Source organism: Pezoporus occidentalis, unplaced genomic scaffold (assembly GCF_034315485.1).
Source record: "Pezoporus occidentalis ecotype Australia unplaced genomic scaffold, CSIRO_AGI_Poc_V1 ctg10, whole genome shotgun sequence".
NCBI classification, from domain to species: domain Eukaryota; kingdom Metazoa; phylum Chordata; class Aves; order Psittaciformes; family Psittacidae; genus Pezoporus; species Pezoporus occidentalis.
Genome location: NW_026912779.1, coordinates 4932110 through 4951351, shown reverse-complemented (window position 1 = coordinate 4951351; position 19242 = coordinate 4932110). Strand labels below are relative to the sequence as shown.

At 44.2% G+C, this 19242-nt stretch overlaps 1 long non-coding RNA gene across 1 annotated transcript in view; it reads left to right on the top strand.

Annotated features, from left to right (window-relative positions):
• The first annotated feature begins 5334 nt into the window (after nucleotides 1-5334).
• LOC134159355 (uncharacterized) overlaps nucleotides 5335-19242 on the top strand; it is a 29892-nt gene continuing 15984 nt past the window's right edge. The window contains exons 1-3 of the long non-coding RNA XR_009963120.1: nucleotides 5335-5482; nucleotides 9109-9193; nucleotides 16993-17145. This is a non-coding gene — a long non-coding RNA (uncharacterized LOC134159355). The remainder of the gene's footprint in view (nucleotides 5483-9108; nucleotides 9194-16992; nucleotides 17146-19242) is intronic.

Sequence of the window (19242 nt, the reverse complement as noted above, 5' to 3'; positions counted from 1 at the left end):
GCACTTTGAGTAAACTTAGTGATTGTGGTTGATGGGGACACTTCTTGCCTCAGCTTTGCTATCTACTTGAAAAGTTACTTGTGGCTCCTGCTAAGCACTGCAGTCTGTTGCCAGGTGGGGATCTCTTGATTTTATCAAGGTGTCCTATTCAAGTACAAAGAGAGGCTTTTTCTCATGCCAATAACATGCACCTTGCTGCTCTACATTTACCATTGGGTTTACTTAAAATTACAATGATTGCTGCTTTGCTGTAACAACCTTTTTCTTTTCCCTAAAATGCGTACCTAGTAAATGTTGCATTTGGTTTTATTAAGGTTGTAAAAATGCCGCATTTGAGCTGTTTACATTTTTTAACTCCATCAGAAATGCTTCATTACAAAGTCAGATCTTCCCAAATGGCACTCAGATGGGCATTCTGAGAAATCCCGAGAGTTCTGAGAAGTTCGTTTCATATTGATTTCACAGCGATGAATCACAATGCTGAAACTATATTGGATCCAAGACAGACTGACAAGCCTAAAACCATGATCTTAGTACTTCTGAGTACTTGGTTGTAGAAATAACCTTAAATTAGAAGTTCAGAATGGCAGGGGATGAGGTAGGATACCACATCTTGGATGTTTTGTCATTAAAGTTGCTTTAAAGACTGGAGAGCTTAGGGGGATCCATGTATAATAGAATGGCCAAATTAATTTCAAGCAGCATAGGGTGGCTCATGATCAAAATGGGCACAAAGGCAGGATCTGGTACAACGCACTTTCCATTTGCTGCTTTAAATATAATATCCCTCTCTTCTTGAATCTTGTTTGTGAAGTCAATAATGATCTCTCTTTTCTGATTGCTTTCTTGGACATATCAGTGAATGAAATCATAGGAGCACAGAATCCATGTTTTATTATCCCTAAGGCAAATTTGACAGATCGGTTATGTTCTGCAAACATCATTGATTTGACATATTTTCCATAGGAAGCTTCAAAGGTTCATGAGCTCTCCCTATGATAGAGCCCTTTTGTTCTGATAGTTGTGACTAAGTTACAATGCATTTATCAGAAAACAAAGTCTACCCAGCACCTCTCCCTGGCTCTGAACCATAGAATCATAGAATAGTTAGGGTTGGAAAGGACTTTAAGATCATCCAGTTCCAACCCCCCTGCTGTGGGCAGGGACACCTCACACTAAACCACCCCACCCAAGGCCTCGTCCAGCCTGGTCTTGAGCACTGCCAGGGATGGAGCATTCACAACCTCCCTGGGCAACCCATTCCAGTGCCTCACCACCCTCACAGGAAAGAATTTCCTCCTTATATCCAATCTAAACTTCCCCTGTTTAAGTTTTAACCCATTACCCCTTGTCCTGTCACTACAGTCCCTAATGAAGAGTCCCTGCCCAGCATCCCTATAGGCCCCCTTCAGATACTGGAAGCTGCTCTGAGGTCTCCACGCAGCCTTCTCTTCTCCAGGCTGAACAGCCCCAACTTCCTCAGCCTGTCTTCATATGGGAGGTGCTCCAGTCCCCTGATCATCCATGTGGATGCATAGAGAAAACCAGGTAGGATGGAACTGTGTAAAGACTTCTGTTGACTTTAGTAGGTACTAGGGGAAGTCAACCTCTTGTTTATTAAGTTAATAATGGTCTTCCCATTCTACCCATTTTCCCTCATGGTGTTTATGAACCTCACTTGCCACCTTTCCTGTAACATTCTGAGGTGAACACTTTGTAAGAGGGTCCAAACTTTATATTTTGGGCCATTTGCACAGACTTTGCAAAGATGTGGCAGCTTAGTGCTAGTTTTAGGAGCTCTTTATGCAAGTGACCTGCCCATTTTGTGCTGGCTCTCAGCTTGGCTTTAAGACTAAAGATTAGGAAATTACACAAAGAGGTGGGTGACTCTTGAATGATCTCTTGTTAGTTGACAAATACAGATAATTCATTGCCCGGGCAACTTGAGTTGACAGAGTCAAACCATACTTTTTTCAAAGGATGTGGTGGATTTACGTATTCCTGTTTCTGGGTTTGATTTACTACCACATGATTTCATTAAATAAGAACTTAACATGGGGATTTCTGCCAAGCAACTTCAGGCAAGGCCCATATTCCACAAATCCCTAAATTTGAGGGTGGTGGGTGGGGGAATAGTCATATTTTTCTAGCAGATGTCCATTCTGCCTGTGGACTAGAGTTTGGGGCAATTACTGTTGTTGCTTTAAAGCTCTTGTAAAATGATGCTTATTTTCCTCCCATTAGATAATGAAGTTTTCAGTTCAGTGAAGTTGATGATAACCATTCTCTAATTCGTAACATTGGAGGGAATAAAGGAGAAAGTTTAAAACAGGGAGCATTTCAGGTTTTAAATTGAAATAGGGTTCCTTGGAGCTCTCTTTGCCCTCCTCCAATATAAGGCCACACAGCTCATGTTTGTTGGTATTTTTAAGTAGATAAATGTGTGTAAGAAGGTTCTTCCCTTTCACTAATGGATAGTAAATCCATACGCTGGTTGCTCAACTGTCCAGGTCACGTTAAAATTCCATGGAAGAAAATGAGTAAATGCAAAGAAGAAAATGCCAAAGAAAATGCAATAAGGGAAGAAAAAGCGTGATGTAAGTTGGCCAAGAAGTAAGTTACACATCTTGGCCTAGGCTCTGCGGTGGTATAAATCATTATCATCCAGCTTTGGTGGACCATTCCGCTTCACTGAAGTCGACAACAGGTCAAATAGAAAACTTTGAGCAAAGGTGAGAATAGTCAAAATCACACCAGCTCCAAAGCAATTTTGCCTGCTTTTGTATGCAGATTTTCACCCTCAGATGCTCCTTTTGTCTCAGTCCTCAGCATTAGGGTGAATATAAATGCAAACTGAGATCATGAGACCATTGCTGAAGGTCTGGCTTGGGAGAAAGGCACACCTGGGGTAGATCTTGGTCTCCATTTCTGAGCTGAGGATCAACTCTTCTACTTGAGGAGCATTCCTAGATGACATCTAGCAAGGAGAGGCTTTGAGGCATTTCAGTGATCTTTGTCCATTGCTTATGGTTAACCTCAGTGCTTGTTTTATTTTCTTCTTTGTTCTGCTCTCCTTGGCCTTTTCAGGTATTGATTTCAGATGAAAAATGGCACCATCTACTCTCCAGCACCTTGTGGTGCTGCTCACCTTTAAAACTTCTCAAGTGTTCTGGTTATTGCCCCATGAAATCATGTTTACATCATCTCTGAGAGACACTCAGAATTAGGAGAAAAAATGGCCAAACCAGCTTAGTGCTTTTGGCTTATTGTTTGAATATTTAAAGACGTTGCATCTGGAAAGTATTCCATTAATTTGTGGCTAGCACCCATATATCAAATCCATAAGCTTCCAAGTAAACAGCTGTCACTGGAGCAGCCATGGAGGGAAATTGGCACTGCTAGCTTGTGGTGAGCAGAGAGGGAACACACTGGTACAGACTAATCCAAGGAGGAAACATTAACCCAGATGTGTAGAGGACAATGGATGGATTGTTCCTTAGAGCTCCTCAACTCCTCAGCTGTATTAATGAGACACAATTAAGGCCTCAGACTATTATATTTACCCAAACACATACACAGAAGTGTACATATCTTTGTAGCCAGAAAGATGGGGTTGCATACTATAACTATGTAGTAAAGCAGCCTCCAAGTTATCCCCCAAGTGTGGGAAAGGGGAGGGAGAGTGAGAGGATGCTGTCTGTGATGGTGACAAGAGGACACTGTCTGTGTTGGTGGCAATCTGTCTCTAGGCTGCTTGGATTAAGTAGTTGTATTTTGACGTTTGCACAGCTTGAAGCACAAATTGTTCACGGCTTCCTCGTGGATGATGCAGTAGAGCAGGACCCATCCAGATGCTGGTGTAGCAGGGGATGCTTGGCACACAACACGAGATGCTTTAGGGCTGTTGGCAGTACCAGGGGCCTCAGCTGGAGCTGGGATTTCACAGCTCAGTGTTGCAAGAAGTTCTACCTGAAGGACTCGGCTTCACTTGTCAAGCGCTGCCGTTGTTGGCAGAGCTGTTTGTTATGGGGCCCAGGGCAGTGGGGTGGGGGCCTGTTGTTTTCAATTACATGTCTGATCAGTCTGTTTTCCATGTGGTGCTCAAGTAAATGAACTAATTAATTAAGAGGAATTGTGTACATGGAAGTGGGACAGAGATGATATCGCTGTGTAGGTTTCCTTGGGAGGGGCATTACAGAAGTGTTGGAAAAACCCATGCAAGATCAGGGTCTCTGGTGGTAGGCGCTGTGGGGCATCTGGGGAGGTTCCAGCTGAAACAGAGGAAGAGCAGCAAGAAGGATTTCCCATCCCCATTCCAGAAGGGAGGATCTGAGACCAAAGGAGATGAGCTTAGTCCCCAGAGGAGGCCCTGTCAACCCATGGGAAAGCACGGATGACATAGGACGGAAGAGAAAACCCTTTCCCACTTCTGCCCAGCACCAGACCTGGATTTACCTTCTGTTTACTAACCAGCCCAAAGTTGGTTTGAACTGGTGACCTAAAGGTGAAAGGCTCTGCATCTTATTAGAATTACTGTGAGCTGCTGAACGAGTCCCCCATGGCAGTTAAGATTTGATTATGGTTCTAGAAAATGTGCAGCTTTTACAATTAGTGTCAAAGCAGTGGTAAGCCCCTCTTTGATTCCTCGGTATAGGCTCGTGCTTTTCTTAACCTCACACGTATGCTGGCATATTTACAGTAAGTGCTCAGGGGGTTGGTTTTTTTTAATTATTATTTTTTATTATGATTTTTGAATTAAAAATGAAAGTTCCCCAGGGAAATTATGCAATGGGAAATAGCCACTTCAATAAACTTGACTCACACGTTTTATTGATTATAGTAAATTTAATTATTCTGTTTAAACCTTGCTTACACACACAAAAAAAACACCCCTTATCCTTTCCTTCCTATATGTTTTTTCCTGTTTCTGTATCCATCTCTACAGACCAAAAGTGCACTATGTATTCTTTTACATTTTTTAGAGGAGAAATACTCAAGGCTAAGCTGCTTCCCCATAATTAGAAATTAAAAATTAGAAAACATACCATAAATCTTACTCAAAACATCTTCAAATGGAGCTACTAATTGTTAAACAGCAGTAATTATAGCTTTTAATATAGCTCTTTTGCCTCTGCCACATATTATGTGCACCACTTTTGCTAAGGGAGACAATTATTCAAGGATGTTGAAAACCCCAACCAAACAACACCTCAGCACAGAGCAAAATAGGTATTTCTCCTACTCACTACTTCATTAGGTGATATCATTTGTTGGTGTTATACCCAGAGGTCTCAGTCTTGTTTGGAGACCATTGCACTGACGTCTTTAGAGGCTGTGGAAGGCAGTGGAAGAGCTGCTGGTTCCTGGATCATCTCTGGGTCTTAACCTCATTTCTCTAAGACCACTGCTAGTGAGGGTTTTTCTCTCTTTTTCAGTGAGCTGCTGCTGTTTCATCTGACCTACCAAATGATGTTCAGCCCAGGTAACCACCTTTTTTGTCTTATTAAACTTACGAATGGTCTCTCCTTCCTGGGGAAATGCATTTATTCATTACTTTGTGACTGTTCCCATGGAGGGAAATGTTCCACGGATGCAGGTCTGCGGGACTGAGGGTGAAGCAATTCACCATGGCTAGAAATTGGGATGTAGGAAGAGAGATTATCACTAGCTACAAAGACTCAAAACATTCACAAAGTCTGCACTCCCTCTTACATGAAGGGCATGTTCAGAGCCAGCTCGCTCCAGTAGTGAGGCTGCTCTTCCAGTCAACCTTCCAGCTGGTTGGTCTTCCATATTGAAGCTGTAAAATTCAACCTGGAGAGGGGCTATGTGGGGGTCTGGAAGCTGAAGCTGGCCGGTTTTGAAAGCTGAGATAGGGCCCAGGGTTTGTTCAAGGCTTTGTTGCTTCCAGATACATCTCTTATCCAAGTTCTTTCACAGGGCTGTCAGACCTGGACTTGTCAGAATTCCATAGCCAAATCCTCATCTGGTATAATCTGAAAGGGCCCTGTTTATTTTAAGGGAGCTGCACCTCTTCCATGAGTGGGGTGAGCCTGGGAGAAACCAGTGAGAGCATAGAGATGATAAAGGAGAAACAGGGCTGGGATGTGGGAGGCTCTGGAGGCTGCAGGTGAGCGATGTCTTCCTTACTCTCCTGCAGTTTTTCTCCTAGTGGCACATTTGACTGCCACTGCCTAGCACCCTTCTGGATATCCCTTCTTGGCACAAGCTGGATTGGGAAATACTCCATGGAGACCTCGTTGCTGTTTACATCCTTGGGTTTCCTGCATTACAGTGTAAGTGATTCAACATAGGAGATACTTGTCCCATGGCTTGGAAAAGAAATAAAAAATTGGATGCTCTGTATCCTGGTAGGTTTTGGCTTGACTTGCTGTATTCCAAAAGTATAGCTGGAAGTAAGTACTTACATATTTCTAAATGACCTGCACTTAAAAATAACCACAATCTGATGTAAACTGGCGAGGCTCCCTTGAATCGAATGGATTCTCTCCAGCTTGCACCAGATGAGGATTAGGCCCCAAGATTCACGCAAGCCCAGTTATGATGACCTTGAAAAGAACTTAGATTAAAGATGAATTTGGAACCAATCAACCCAAATCATAGCCTGGCTGATTTCATTCATTTCTCTGGCAAGCCCTAGTTTTTGGGACTGTGACCTTGTTGCTACGTGTATTACACCAAATCCTTCACTTATGAGCCCATTGCCACAGATGTCACTCTCCATGCCGTAACTCCCCCAAACATTTCAATTCCCTTCCCCGTAACTGTCACCACGCAAGCTCTGGCCGCCGCAGGGAGGGAACTTAGCCATGCAGCAGATCCCAGACTCAGCTTTTGGCCTAGATGACACGCAGAAGAATTATTTTGCAGATGGGCCAACCTAGGACACGTGTTCCCGCTGGGATCGGCGCTCGGCTCCCCCCTCGCTGCCTCCTTAATGTGAGCGCAAGAGCTCGAACCAACAGCCAACTCCTTGAATGGCAACAACAAAAGGCTCCTTGTCGTTACCCAGGCTGACTCAAAACACAGTAGAAAAGGGGATTTATTTCTTTTCGACAGAGCTGCGGATCGCAGACTCACAATATCCAGCTCGTCACCTACTGCTGTTAGTGATGCTCTTTGTTAGGTTCTAAAAATCAGGTACTTGCTCCTTGCCTCAGTTTCCACAGCTGTGGGCTCTGTGAGGTTTAGGACACCAGGAGATGGGATGTGTGGCTCCTGTGGTGACAGTGGTAATACAGAAAGACACAGAAGCAATACTCCAAATGGAATGCCCTGGCAAGAAGGCATTTTGAAATTCGACTTCGGAGTGTAAGAGTCACCCCATCACACAAACTTCTCTTCCACCTTCCCTCCCAAAAAGCGAGCCCAAGTCTCTTGTCTCCATTCCTGCTTTTCAGCCTTGCATAATGATCCGCATGAAAACTTGAGGGTGAAAAAGCCAAATGCTTCATGCTGTAAATTTTGAAATGGCACAATTGCAGTGCTCTTGGCATTTTCTCTTCTCCTCTGGATGTTTTCCTTTCAAAGCAAAGTGCAGTCAAAAAGGGAACTGCTTTTTCCGCGTGATTCCCTATTGGTAAAACAGCTTATTTCAAAGATACCTGTATGCCTTATACTTACTGTATAGAACCACACACATACATGGTGGTTCTGAAGTTTTAGCAAGTGTTTCTGTCTACCACTGCTTCAGAGAAAGCAGAATCAAGTGCCCTGTGGAATCCTTGCTCTCCCATTACACACAGACCTCAAGGCTGGAAGGAAGTTGCAGTCTTATTTCTTTCCCTGCCCTTTATTATTGTTACTAGTGGCGACAGCAAGGGCTCATCCAGTGAGGTTCTGCGCACCTTCAGCTCCCATAGGAGTCCCTGTAAAGAACAAATACTTCCATAAAGGATATTTGAGCTGTGGTCAATCCCAGCCACCTTCCAGCCCTTCTCCAAACACAGGAGGAAGGCCTCCGAAGGAAAGGTGCTCCTTGCAGGCACGGTATCCTGGAGTGATTTGGGAACAGGTTTAAGCAGAAAGTTTTCTGTAATGCCTTAATCCTGCTTAGCGCTCAGGATGCACAGACACGGTGTGCTGACCACCTGCTTCCTTTTGCAGCGGCACCATTGCATTTCTCTGGGAATTAATTATTTCCTTTCCCTGCCTTTATAAGAATCGCATGGTTTCATGAGTCTTTGATTTTTCCACATCTCTTCCTTTAGCCTGTTCGATTCACTGCTTCATTTAGTGCACTGGAAGATGCATTCAATTCTTAAGCTTTATTTGTTTCTCTCCCTCTACTTTTGTTGTTACTGGTTAGTTCAAGGACAGGCAGTCTGAATGCCTTATCCACAGGAAGGCATGTGCACATGGGTTACTTACTTGCCTGTCCCTCCCCAAGATTTCATTACACTTGCCTACAGTTTAATCCATAACATGCACTGCAGAGCTGATCCCAAGGGAAAAAGGCAGTGGCTCCTTATGTGACATCCTTTCTCCTAAGGTCTCATTTCCTTCTGCTTGCTGGGCTGGCAGGATGGGTCCCCTCACAGCACTGCACTCATTTGACACCATCACTGCAGGGCCACTGAGCAACATGTGGCAAGCAGCTTTATTGCTGAGGATGGCCCAGCAAGCTGGGATGAGTGAGCAGCAGCTTCCAGCAGGAATGCTTCTCCAAATTTTAAGCCAGTCTTTCTTGGAGAGTTGGAGGAGACTGGGGACTTTCCCCCCTCCATGTGATTCACTGATGTTTTAGTTGCACAGAGATGTCATTTAAAGTGCTCCTCCAGGGGACATCCTCATACCTGAAAAGGCCCAAGAATGTTTCAGAGTGCAGCATCTCTCAGCAGCTGATCAGAAGCAAACCTAGAGATAACCCTATATCCTCTGAGCCCTCACCCAGCCCCCTTGGCCACTGAGACATCATGGCTGATGCTGGCCAGAAGCCCTGTCTGTGTCCCTGCAGCGCTCAGGCATGCCTTGAGACAGGAGTAACTAGTCATGCCCCATCTATCTTACATGCTTTTTCTTGAGCACCTCCCAGACTTTACTACGTTTATCCTCTTAGCACCTCTGTAATTATCTCTCTTGTTACAGATGAGAAACAGAAGAACGTGGAGGTTTTGCAATTTGAGCTGAGCCGTGTAGGAGCTCTTTGGCAGAAGAGGCGGCCTCCCGAGGGGTGAGTAATGTCCTTTTGACAATCCCATTAGACTGCTGTTTGTATCCTTACATACCCAGATGCAAGCCCAAAATCAAGCCCAAAGCATCTTGCACAAAGCAAAGTCACTCTATGAACCTGACTCTTTGGGACTGATGGCAGGATTTCCCTGCTGTCTTTCCCAGTCCCTGCCACAATTCCCAGAGACAAGATCTGCAAAGCAGTTCCACTCTGTGTCAGTTTGAAGGATCAAGTCTTATTCATGCAAGCAATATAAGCATCGTTTTAGCTTGACAAATATACAGGAAATTCAGAACAGCATCAACCGTTGTGTGCAGTGTCCTGCAGAATAACTTTGTCCAGTAGCATGGACTGCATTCACAACTGTATTTTAACCAGCGCGACTGGCAAAGTGAATCAGATGCCACTTGGCTTCAAATACATACTTACAGTCACCATACAAGGGGTAATGGGTTCAAACATAAATAGGGAAAGTTCAGGTTAGACATAAAGAAGTTCTTTACTATGAGGGTGCTGAGGCATTGGAACAGGCTGCCCAAGGAAGTGGTAAATGCTCCATCCCTGGCAGTGTTCTAGGCCAGGTTGAACAGAGCCTTGGGCAACATGGTCTAGTGTGAGGTGTCCCTGCGCATGGCAGGGGGTTGGAACTGGATGATCTGAAGGTCTTTTGCCAACCCAAACCATTCTGTGATTCTATATTAACCAATTAAATCAAGGAGAACTCTACTACACACTGGAATATAGTTTTAAACCCTGAATCAGCAGCAATAGTAAGGTGTGAGAATTGCTGAGTGGAAAGGCATACTGCCTGGGAAGCGTGCTCCACAGCAGGGGCACCTTAGTGAATGGAGTGCTCCATCTAAAAACCAAGCAGAGCAATGTGAATTGGATCAGCAAGAAGAAGTCTGGCTGCTGAACGTCCTTAGCAGCATGTGAGTCAGCAGCAGCTTAATTGGGCATAGCTAAGCAGGGAGCAGTGGTTATGACAGGAGAGACTAACTGATAGGATCATTTTCAGCACAATAATATTAATTAGCAATTGCGATAGGGAACATGAAGGCAGGTGGAGCACTTTCTGTCAAGGTGTTGTTACAAGGAATTAGCCTGTATAAACACCCATTGTAAATACATTGTCCTTGTCAGGTGTAATAACTGCCTTGGCACACAGCATCTCTATTCACAATGGAAAGATAATTAAAGACACAATTGCACACTATGTGTTTCTCCCAGATGCTGATTGTGTCACCAGAGAGACCTAAACAATTGTATTTGGATGACTGTTAATAGCCATTTCCAAAATGGAGACAATAAATAGGTTGAAAAAAGGCTGTGAGCATTGAGCCAGCCTTGGAAAAAGTTAGAGGAAAAAACTGTGTTTCTGAAGCAAACATGGAAATTGGAAATGGGAGTTAGGTGCTTAAACATCTTAGAGGAGCTTAGACCCAAAGCCAGATCCTGCCCTAGCCTACAAGTAATTTCATATTTCACAGCCTTCACATTTTCCTCATGTGTATGTTGTTCTTAGGAGCTGATACAAGGAAGGCTGATTCTTGAAGACATTACTTAAAGGAAATTTCTGTTCATGCCACTTGAACATTCACTACTGATAATCTGAGCAATAATTCTCATGAAAAACTGTGTTATGTTACAAGTTGTGTTATATTATGCATAGCATATATAATATATTGTATAGCTTTACATTACAGGTCTACGTTACATACCTGTAGTATTATGTTCTGGTAATTAAACCAATTAAAGCGCAGTTATGAGCTCATTAAACCCAACAAATAGGAGATGTCAATCAATTCGGTTTATATCTAGATAAAATCTTATCAAAGCCAAGTGATTCAGTTCTTAAAACCAAGTGTTCTTATGTCTGTGTCTCCATTTATGATGCATAGATAAACATGATCCAGAAAACACCTTTATAGACAAATGTGACCTGTGTGCACAGTCCCTATTGCGGAGCAAACTGCTGCTGGATGTTTTTCTCTCTTTGCTTCCCATGATACATCTGAGTGCTGTATTCTGTCACAATCATGACATTTTAAATATTTAATAATATCACGTTTCTTTACAGATCTGATATAAGCAGTACATAGTCCTCTGTTGGGTACATAAGTTTTACATCCTCAGAGGATGCCAGAACGCCTTTGGCACATCAAGTTATCCTGCTGTGGTCAGATGCCTTTTCCCACATGCTACAGTACCTTGTGGAGTCAGCAGGGCCAGCTCTTATGGGCTGAGAGGTGATCCTGAATTCATAAAATCACAGAATGGTTTGGGTTGGAAAGGATCTTAAGATCATCCAATTCCAATCCCCCTGCCATGGGCAGGGAGACCTCACACTGAACCATGTCATCCAAGGCTCTGTCCAACCTGGCCTTGAACACCACCAGGGATGGAGCATTTACTACTCCTCTGCTCTTCTGAAGTCATGTGGAACTAGTGTCTGCCTGGAGTAGAACATTATACTCTGGAATAAGTACACTCGGGGCAGAAGTCTTCATCCCAGTCAAATTCTCCCATGGTTCTTATGGTGAGGACAAGATTTTAGGCCATCCCAGCCAGTTGCTGGGAGTGTGTTTCCTGGGGCTGAGTAATGGCAATTCTTGGCTTCGAAGCATTTGGTACAGCCGTGTTGATGATCAGCAGAGGCTGCAGAAGGCAGAGTTCACATTATGCAGAGAGGCAGCAGAGGAGTGGCAGCGACAGGATTTATTGAGCTGGGTTCTGATTCTCACACTGACAGTGTCTCACCCATTCTGCACTGTTTCATGTCTGAGTTGGTGAGATGTATTTCAGGCTGTTGAGGGCAAAGACTGCGTTCCCAATATGGCTGTACAGCATCTGAACAGTTGTCAAGCCTTGATCTTGGCTATCAGCTCTAAGGGGGGCTCTAGCATAAACAATAATACTACTAATAATACTGATGGTGATGCCATGAGAAGACTGATGATAGTTACTTTTAAATATAGTCCAGAAAAGCCCCACACTTATGGTTTAGCTCACCCAGAGCAGAGAAGCTGTTTATATTGGTTTTAATCTGGGGAGGAGAGTGATCATGCCCAAAGGCAGAGAGCATGGGGAGAAAAGAGAATTAAGGGATGACTTTTCTATTGTGCCTAAGAAGGTTATGATCAGAAAAAGGAAGGAGAGAGGAAAATGTGGATGATGTTATTACCAAAATGAAAGAATTTGAATATAATCATAGCAGTTAGAGAAATGTGTTTTTAAAGACCTAGAGAGGACATAATGAGAGTTCGCTTTGTAGATCTAATCACAGTTTACAAGACCATATCCTGGGCCCCAGTGGTGTCCATAGTGAACAGCAGGACACCAGTAATTTCCCAGATGTGGCTTGCCCCCCAGAAGGTGAAGAAAACCAGTGAGAAGAACTGGAATGACCCAGCACTGGGGAGCCTCTGAACTCCTGTACATCTTTTGGCTGGGATGTCCTCATGAATAGTTCAGTTGTTGCCTGGTGACATTGGTGTAAATTCTTCTACAGTGCAACTGGGCCCACAAAACAAAAGGAGATATTTGGAGAAGGATCACAGAATCCAATTTTATGGAAATGTCTTCATCAAATAGGGCTGAAGTATATATTCCATAACATACATATGATAACAGATAACCTGGTGAGTATTTGGGGCCCCATCAGTAGAGGGGGAGAGGGGAAAGACATTAGATGCCAACAGGGCTTTAATACCTAGTGAAACGCGCTAGTGCAGAGATCACAGTCTCAGCTTCTGCCCTGTGTGAAACGCTTGTGTATTTGGCACCCTTTGGTCAGATCCTTCCATCATAGAATGATAGAATGGTTTGGGTTGTAAAGGACCTTAAAGCTCATCCAGTTCCAGCCGCCTGCCATGGGCAGGGACACTTTCCACTAGACCAGGTTGCTCAAAGCCTCATCCACCCTGGCCTTGAACACTTCCAGGGATGGGGCATCCACATCATTCATCCATCCTTGGGTCTTGCCATTGCCTCAGTTACACTGCAGCAGGAGAACTTTTCGGGTCAGAGCACAGCAGCAGTGGAAGAGTTCACTGTGTGGAATTACCAGATCTTCTCCCATTTTTCTTTAGAGTCATGGTTGCAGATGCCTTTCTTTTGGAGAAGTGGACTTGGAAAAGATACGATGAGGATGCAAAAACGGTGTTAAACAGGAAAGGAATTTGTGGAATCTTTTGATCTCTTCCAGAGGTTGCTCTTGCAGCCTAACGCCCTTGCTCCAGGTTGCTCTTCACCTCTACCTCATCTGCTTTGTCCCCTGCTTTGTGATTGACATTAGGTCAGGGAAAGGAATTGTCACGGTCTGTTGACAACACAGCGGTTTCTGATGTCACCCGTAACTGATTCATCGCTCACCTCGAAAGATTAGGGAGCAGACTAAGATCCACCAGAAGAAGCCAAGTGCCTGCACAATAGCTTCAACTAAGTAAGCCCTAACTGAGGTCTAAGCTTTTCTCGCCCCTTCGTTTGCAATGAACATATTGTTATTTCCACAACTATGGGTAGCCAAACCTTAACGTGGGAGGAGGGAGTGGAGTTTCCTAACGAGCTGGAGGTGGAAGGAGGAAATTTTAGTCAGCAACACTGACGGTTTGTTTCAGAGCAATGACGCATCAGAAGACACCGAGGCCTCGCTTTGCTTAGCCAGAGGAGCACTGCCTGCCCTCGCTGCCGAGCACGGCAGGAGCTGCTGAGTCAAACAAGAGCGGCTCCAGCCAGGGCTGTGCCGAGGAGGAGTGTGCTGCTATGTGCATTACTAAGGATTGGTTGAGAGACTTGGAGAAGAAAAGGATAAAGCCCTCATGGGAGATGGTCTATTTTTAATGAGCCCAAACCTCTTCCACAAATTAAGTGAAATATTTTAAAAGGAAACAATATTACTTTGGTTTTATTTGTTTCAGCTACTTAGTTACAGCTCCACGTGGACACAATTAATGGAGGAAATAGAGTATTTTATAAGCCCAGGACTCTGAGATAGATATTTTGTGACCATGTGAAATTCTTTGCCCTAATCACCACACATTCCTTGGGAGAAGGTTGTATATTGCTGAAGATTATTAACCTCAGGTCCAAAAATGTTGTGTCTAGTCATTGAATAACAAAGGTCAGAAATTGTCATGGCATTACTCAGTGATGTTTTTTGCCCCCCGTTTCTCATTAAAGTCCCTGATGTCCATCTCTGGCTCAGGTCTGTTCTAATTCTGTTCAAAGCATCCCTCAGCAAGAACGAAATGACCTTTCTGCTGGAGCTAGTTTTATTTCCCAGATCCCTTTCAGATTCCCCCTGTGACTTCATGTAAATCACTTGGATGGACACTCAGTACCTCATTTCTACATTTTTTAAAAAGAAATAATGTTGTTTGCCCTTTATTTGCCCATTTACATGATGATTTTTTCAGGACAATGGGTCATCTTTTTCAGGTGGTATCTGACACCAGCCCATCTGATGTTTGCTGGTCAAAGAAGAACAGACTGAGGTAAAACCTGGGGCGTGAATGTTGCTTAGATGAAGAGTTTCCTTTGTGCCTTGCCTTGATTTCTTGATGATAAGAAACATTGAAGAAGACACCTGTAGAAAAATATAATGTTTTTTCATTCTGCGGGGACTGCCTCAAATATCAGAGATGGGCCCCATAAAGTACCAGATCTGGGCTTTCTGGCAGGAGGATTGTGATGGCAGGGTGTGATCTCTGCATTTCTGAATGGAAACAATTGATCAGCTCCTCAGATGATACAGGTCTATAAACCTCAATAATCAGCCTCAGCCATCCACTTCTCACAGGCAGACCTAGATACTCTCTTTTTGAGCTCTCAGAGCAGTGCTGCTGCAATTTCACTGCAACAGGCTTTTGGAGGTAAACAACATCTCATGACTGCAGTAATCTGTGCAAATATCCTGATAGGTAAGCACAGCAGTGGAGTAAATAAACAACCCCAATGCCCCTTCCCCTCCACCGTGCCAATAAATGCAGTTTACTGTACACATCACTCTTAGGGGCCATGCAGGGATGGTGTGAATCCATTAGTAGGGCAAGGGTGAGTGACTTCTTGACTTCAGCGACCCTTAAAGTTAATCCAGCATTGTAGGGGCAGAATTAAATGTGATGAGCTCAGAAAGTGTGATAAAACCAGATTTAAGTGCACAGCTGGGCAGCAACCTATAAAGGCAGGATTTAAAACTGTAATAAAAACTTTGTAATCTAATTACGACGGTAAAGTTAAAGGTGAGGTATTTGCAGCATGATTCACATACACCACAGCTGACCTCTGACATCTTGAATATATTATGTGGTTTCTTCACTACAGGAGTAATTTTTGAGTTGCTCTCTCACACTACACGGTTCCCTACGTTTTATTCCTGAGCACTGTCTTCGGAGGTTGCAGGACAGGACAAAACAGGTCAGCACTTTCTAAAGCATCTGCTTTCCTGTGCTTCTTCCTCCAGGCATCTCAGGACTGCTCCCGCCCATGCGCTGGGCACTCAGCACCCTGGCACAGAGGGGTTGTGGCAGGTGCACAGGACCTCCAAAAAATCACAGCTCCTAAGAGAGGCCCAGGAGAAATCACCGCAAGAGCAGGCATGTCTCAAGCTGGTTTTAGCCTAGCTACTCTTAATCCCAGAAGGAAGGAGGATGCAAAGCAAGTTATAGCTTGGATGCAGGACATGATCCCAGGCAGGCAGCTCCGTTGAAGCCCACGTCATCATGCCTTCGTTGCAATTGGCACCTAATTAATGCCACTTCAGATATAGAGTCATCTCTCTGATTTCAGAGCTGGCTCATCCAAAAGCCAAAGTGATGGGGAAAACCAGCCCCAGGAACCCTGTTTGGTTTTCCTTCACCACTGTCAGTGGACAGGGCTTGTTCTGCCCAGATGGTGGGGTTCAGAGTGCTCTCACAGGCTGGACACTGTCATGTACGACAGCCACCTTGGATCCAAGTCTAACGTCTTTCAGCAGAAGAACCACAGAAGGGTTCAGCACTAAAATAGAGGAATTTTCCTGGGTCCCAGTAAGTGTTGTACAGCAGAAATATCAGAAGAAAATATTTTTATATGAAGCCTGAAAAACTCTATATTGTTATTTTTTTTTAAGTAAAAGAACTTGATATTTCTGAAGTCAAATTGCATTTCATTCTGTTTGAATTTAGCCAAAACCCCTTTTTTTTCAGACACAAAGCTATATTCCTATAGTGTAATGCTCATGGGAATGGTTGAGAGTAGCATTGTTGGTAGAATCAGCACCCCAAAATGAACTGTTTTCTCCCCCAGTGCACAGTGGACAAAGTCAGTCTCCATAAATACTACTTTTAAACTGATGAAATACATACAGTGTTTGTGAAATTCAACTCTTTCTTACAATGGGTAATCTAATATTTTTCTTCAAGGATATTAATAATCTTTTAGATACTGTTTCAGGATCTGTATCTCTTTTTCCTTTTATCAGGCTTGGGAGGGAACAACAGAGCCATCAAGCACCCTTATGTTGGGAGTGATGTTTGCTCTCATGCGAAGAAGAGGGTGTGAGAGCCATTGGCTAAACCAGATGATTTGTATCAGCAGTCTGTGGGAAAGAGGTGTGGGGTGCTCTTGGAAAGGGACTGCACAAAGTTTCCAAGAGCACCTTGCCTTTGCGGTCCGTGGCCTATCTCAATATTGTTATTTACAGAGAGAGATGCTTTTACTTTTAGAGAGAAAAAGATGTTCTGTGTCTATATTGAGGTGCCATTTACACTTCTGCTATTCCTGAGACTTCATCCCAAGCTATCCTTCTCTTCATGCAGCTGTACACCAGGATAGAACCTTTCACAGGAGAGAACAGCTTTTCAAACGCAATCAGGGACTACCAGGACACACCACAACAAACACCCAAAACACAGGAAGGAGCCCGCCAGCTGCAGAAAGCCAGCCTGAGGATCAAAAGCACAACGTCCCAGGTACAAACAGGGTGAGATCCCATCAAGCCCAGGCCAGCAGCCACCCACTGCATGCTCCAGTGGGTTTAGAAATCCCATCCTGTACGGCAGCTCCTATATGCTTGAGCTCACTGTACCACAAAGAAAGAGTAAGGGAGCATTTAACACCCTCGGTCTGCAAGGCACAGACAGGAGGTGGTAAATACCTTGATAAGGAAACTGGAGTGAAAATACCAGCTTTAGGCAATCCAGATTTTATCAGGGAAGTATGCAGGAATGAGTAACTACCTGACATGCAGATGTATGTGCCTATGCACAGTGCCAGCAGCCTGCCAGTCCGCTCATCTGGCCTCAGGCACCACGCTTGCGTTTTCAAAATCATGTGAGTTTGGGATATGGTGAGGGGGTATTTTTGCATGGGATTCTCACAGAGTGTCAGTGCCTAAATAAATCTGTAACTCTGTGTCTGGAAGGATCTATAGATTTAACGCTGGAGAGTTGTTTTTCTGCTGGAAGAAGCTGTTTGGTTTGTAAATGAAGACTATTGCTCTGCTTAGCAGTAGCATGCATTTCGCAGCACGGAAATCTGTGTGTGATGGGATGAAAAAAGACCCTGGAATCTAAGGGCTCAGCAAAGTCATAAAGAAATGAATATTGTGTATTGCTCAGTGAATGGATGGTGTCTCATGGACCATTGCTGTTACTGTCACTGTGGGACCTGGAGAAGACCTGTGCTTAGTCCCAACATAGTCTCTCCAACCTGAATCACGAATTAGATTATGTTTGTAGAGCGGTTGTTAACTGGCATTATGCACATATACAATATATATATGTGTATGTGTATATATACACACACACACACACATATATATATATATACACCACACACTTGGTTTTATACAGACAGCTTGGAGATTTGTTGCTAGGTCTCTTATTCTAGCTCTGGATCCCAATATAAGACTATGGAGCTGCCTGTTGGCTGTTACCCTTTGTACTCTGGATTGCTAGAGAATTCATTGCCTGTGTTGTCATCAGCCAGGGTGGGAAATGTCTGTTCGGAGAACATGTCCCTTCTCTGCAATGCTCTTCAGGTGTCTTACGGGCTCTTGGACCTTTCTGTTTGGTGTTTGTATTGATTCTTGGCCAGATTTACAATAAAACAGAAAACAAAAACCAGCCCTATCCTTGGTGGGAAGAGTAGGAAGAGCTTGGCAGCTTGAAGGGATAGCCTGGAAACCTGAACAAGGAGAAAGGAGAGACTGTTACCTGGCCAAAATGATATGGGGTTGGGGCAGCAGTCGTGGCTATGCCACGGCAGGGGACTGGCTGCCGAAGAGGGGAAGGATGGTCTCTTACTGGCGTTGGTGCTTGGTGTGGCTAATGACAACCATAAGTAGGAAAATATGGATGCTATTGGAGAGAGAGGCCCAGGAACGGATAAAGAATAAATTGGCTGCACTGTGTACAGAGAAGGCCAAACAGATGTTGGGCCTGATCCAGAGCCCATTGAGTTAATGGAAAGGATCCCTTTGGTTTCATTGGACGCTCTCTCAGACCCATTACAGCTTCACAGGAAGCGGTGGAGACCAAGAGTAATAACTTGTGGTGACTGGAGTGGTGTGTGTTGCATAGGTGTGGGCTGTGAGGTTTTCATGGTGAAAACAGATGGGTCTTACAGATCCGTCCATTTGGCCTGGGTAACCCTCCTGCCCCGCTACCCCCACCTGATGGTGAGCAGTCTCATGAGGTTTAGGTTCTCTAGCCACCATTTTGTCACGATTCTGTGCAGAAGTGCCCTTCTGCCTTCCGTATTCCCCCTCCTACTCAAGGAGGTTCAGGTTCGTGGTGGCCCAGGATTTAGAAACCAGTGATTTGAGCCATCCACAGAGAAGGAAGAAATGAAGCCTGCTGAGAACTGTTGACCAGCGAGGAATTTTGTTGTGGACCAGCAAGAAATATAATATAAAGCAGGTGTTTCTGCAATCGTGAGACATTTGTAAAACCAACGTTGTCCAACGAGTCTCCCACTCACATTCTCATTCACATGATATGGCAAGGTCTAACACGAAAGACCGCAAATAGGAAACATCTCTCTGTACTAGTTGGCGTAGGACCTGC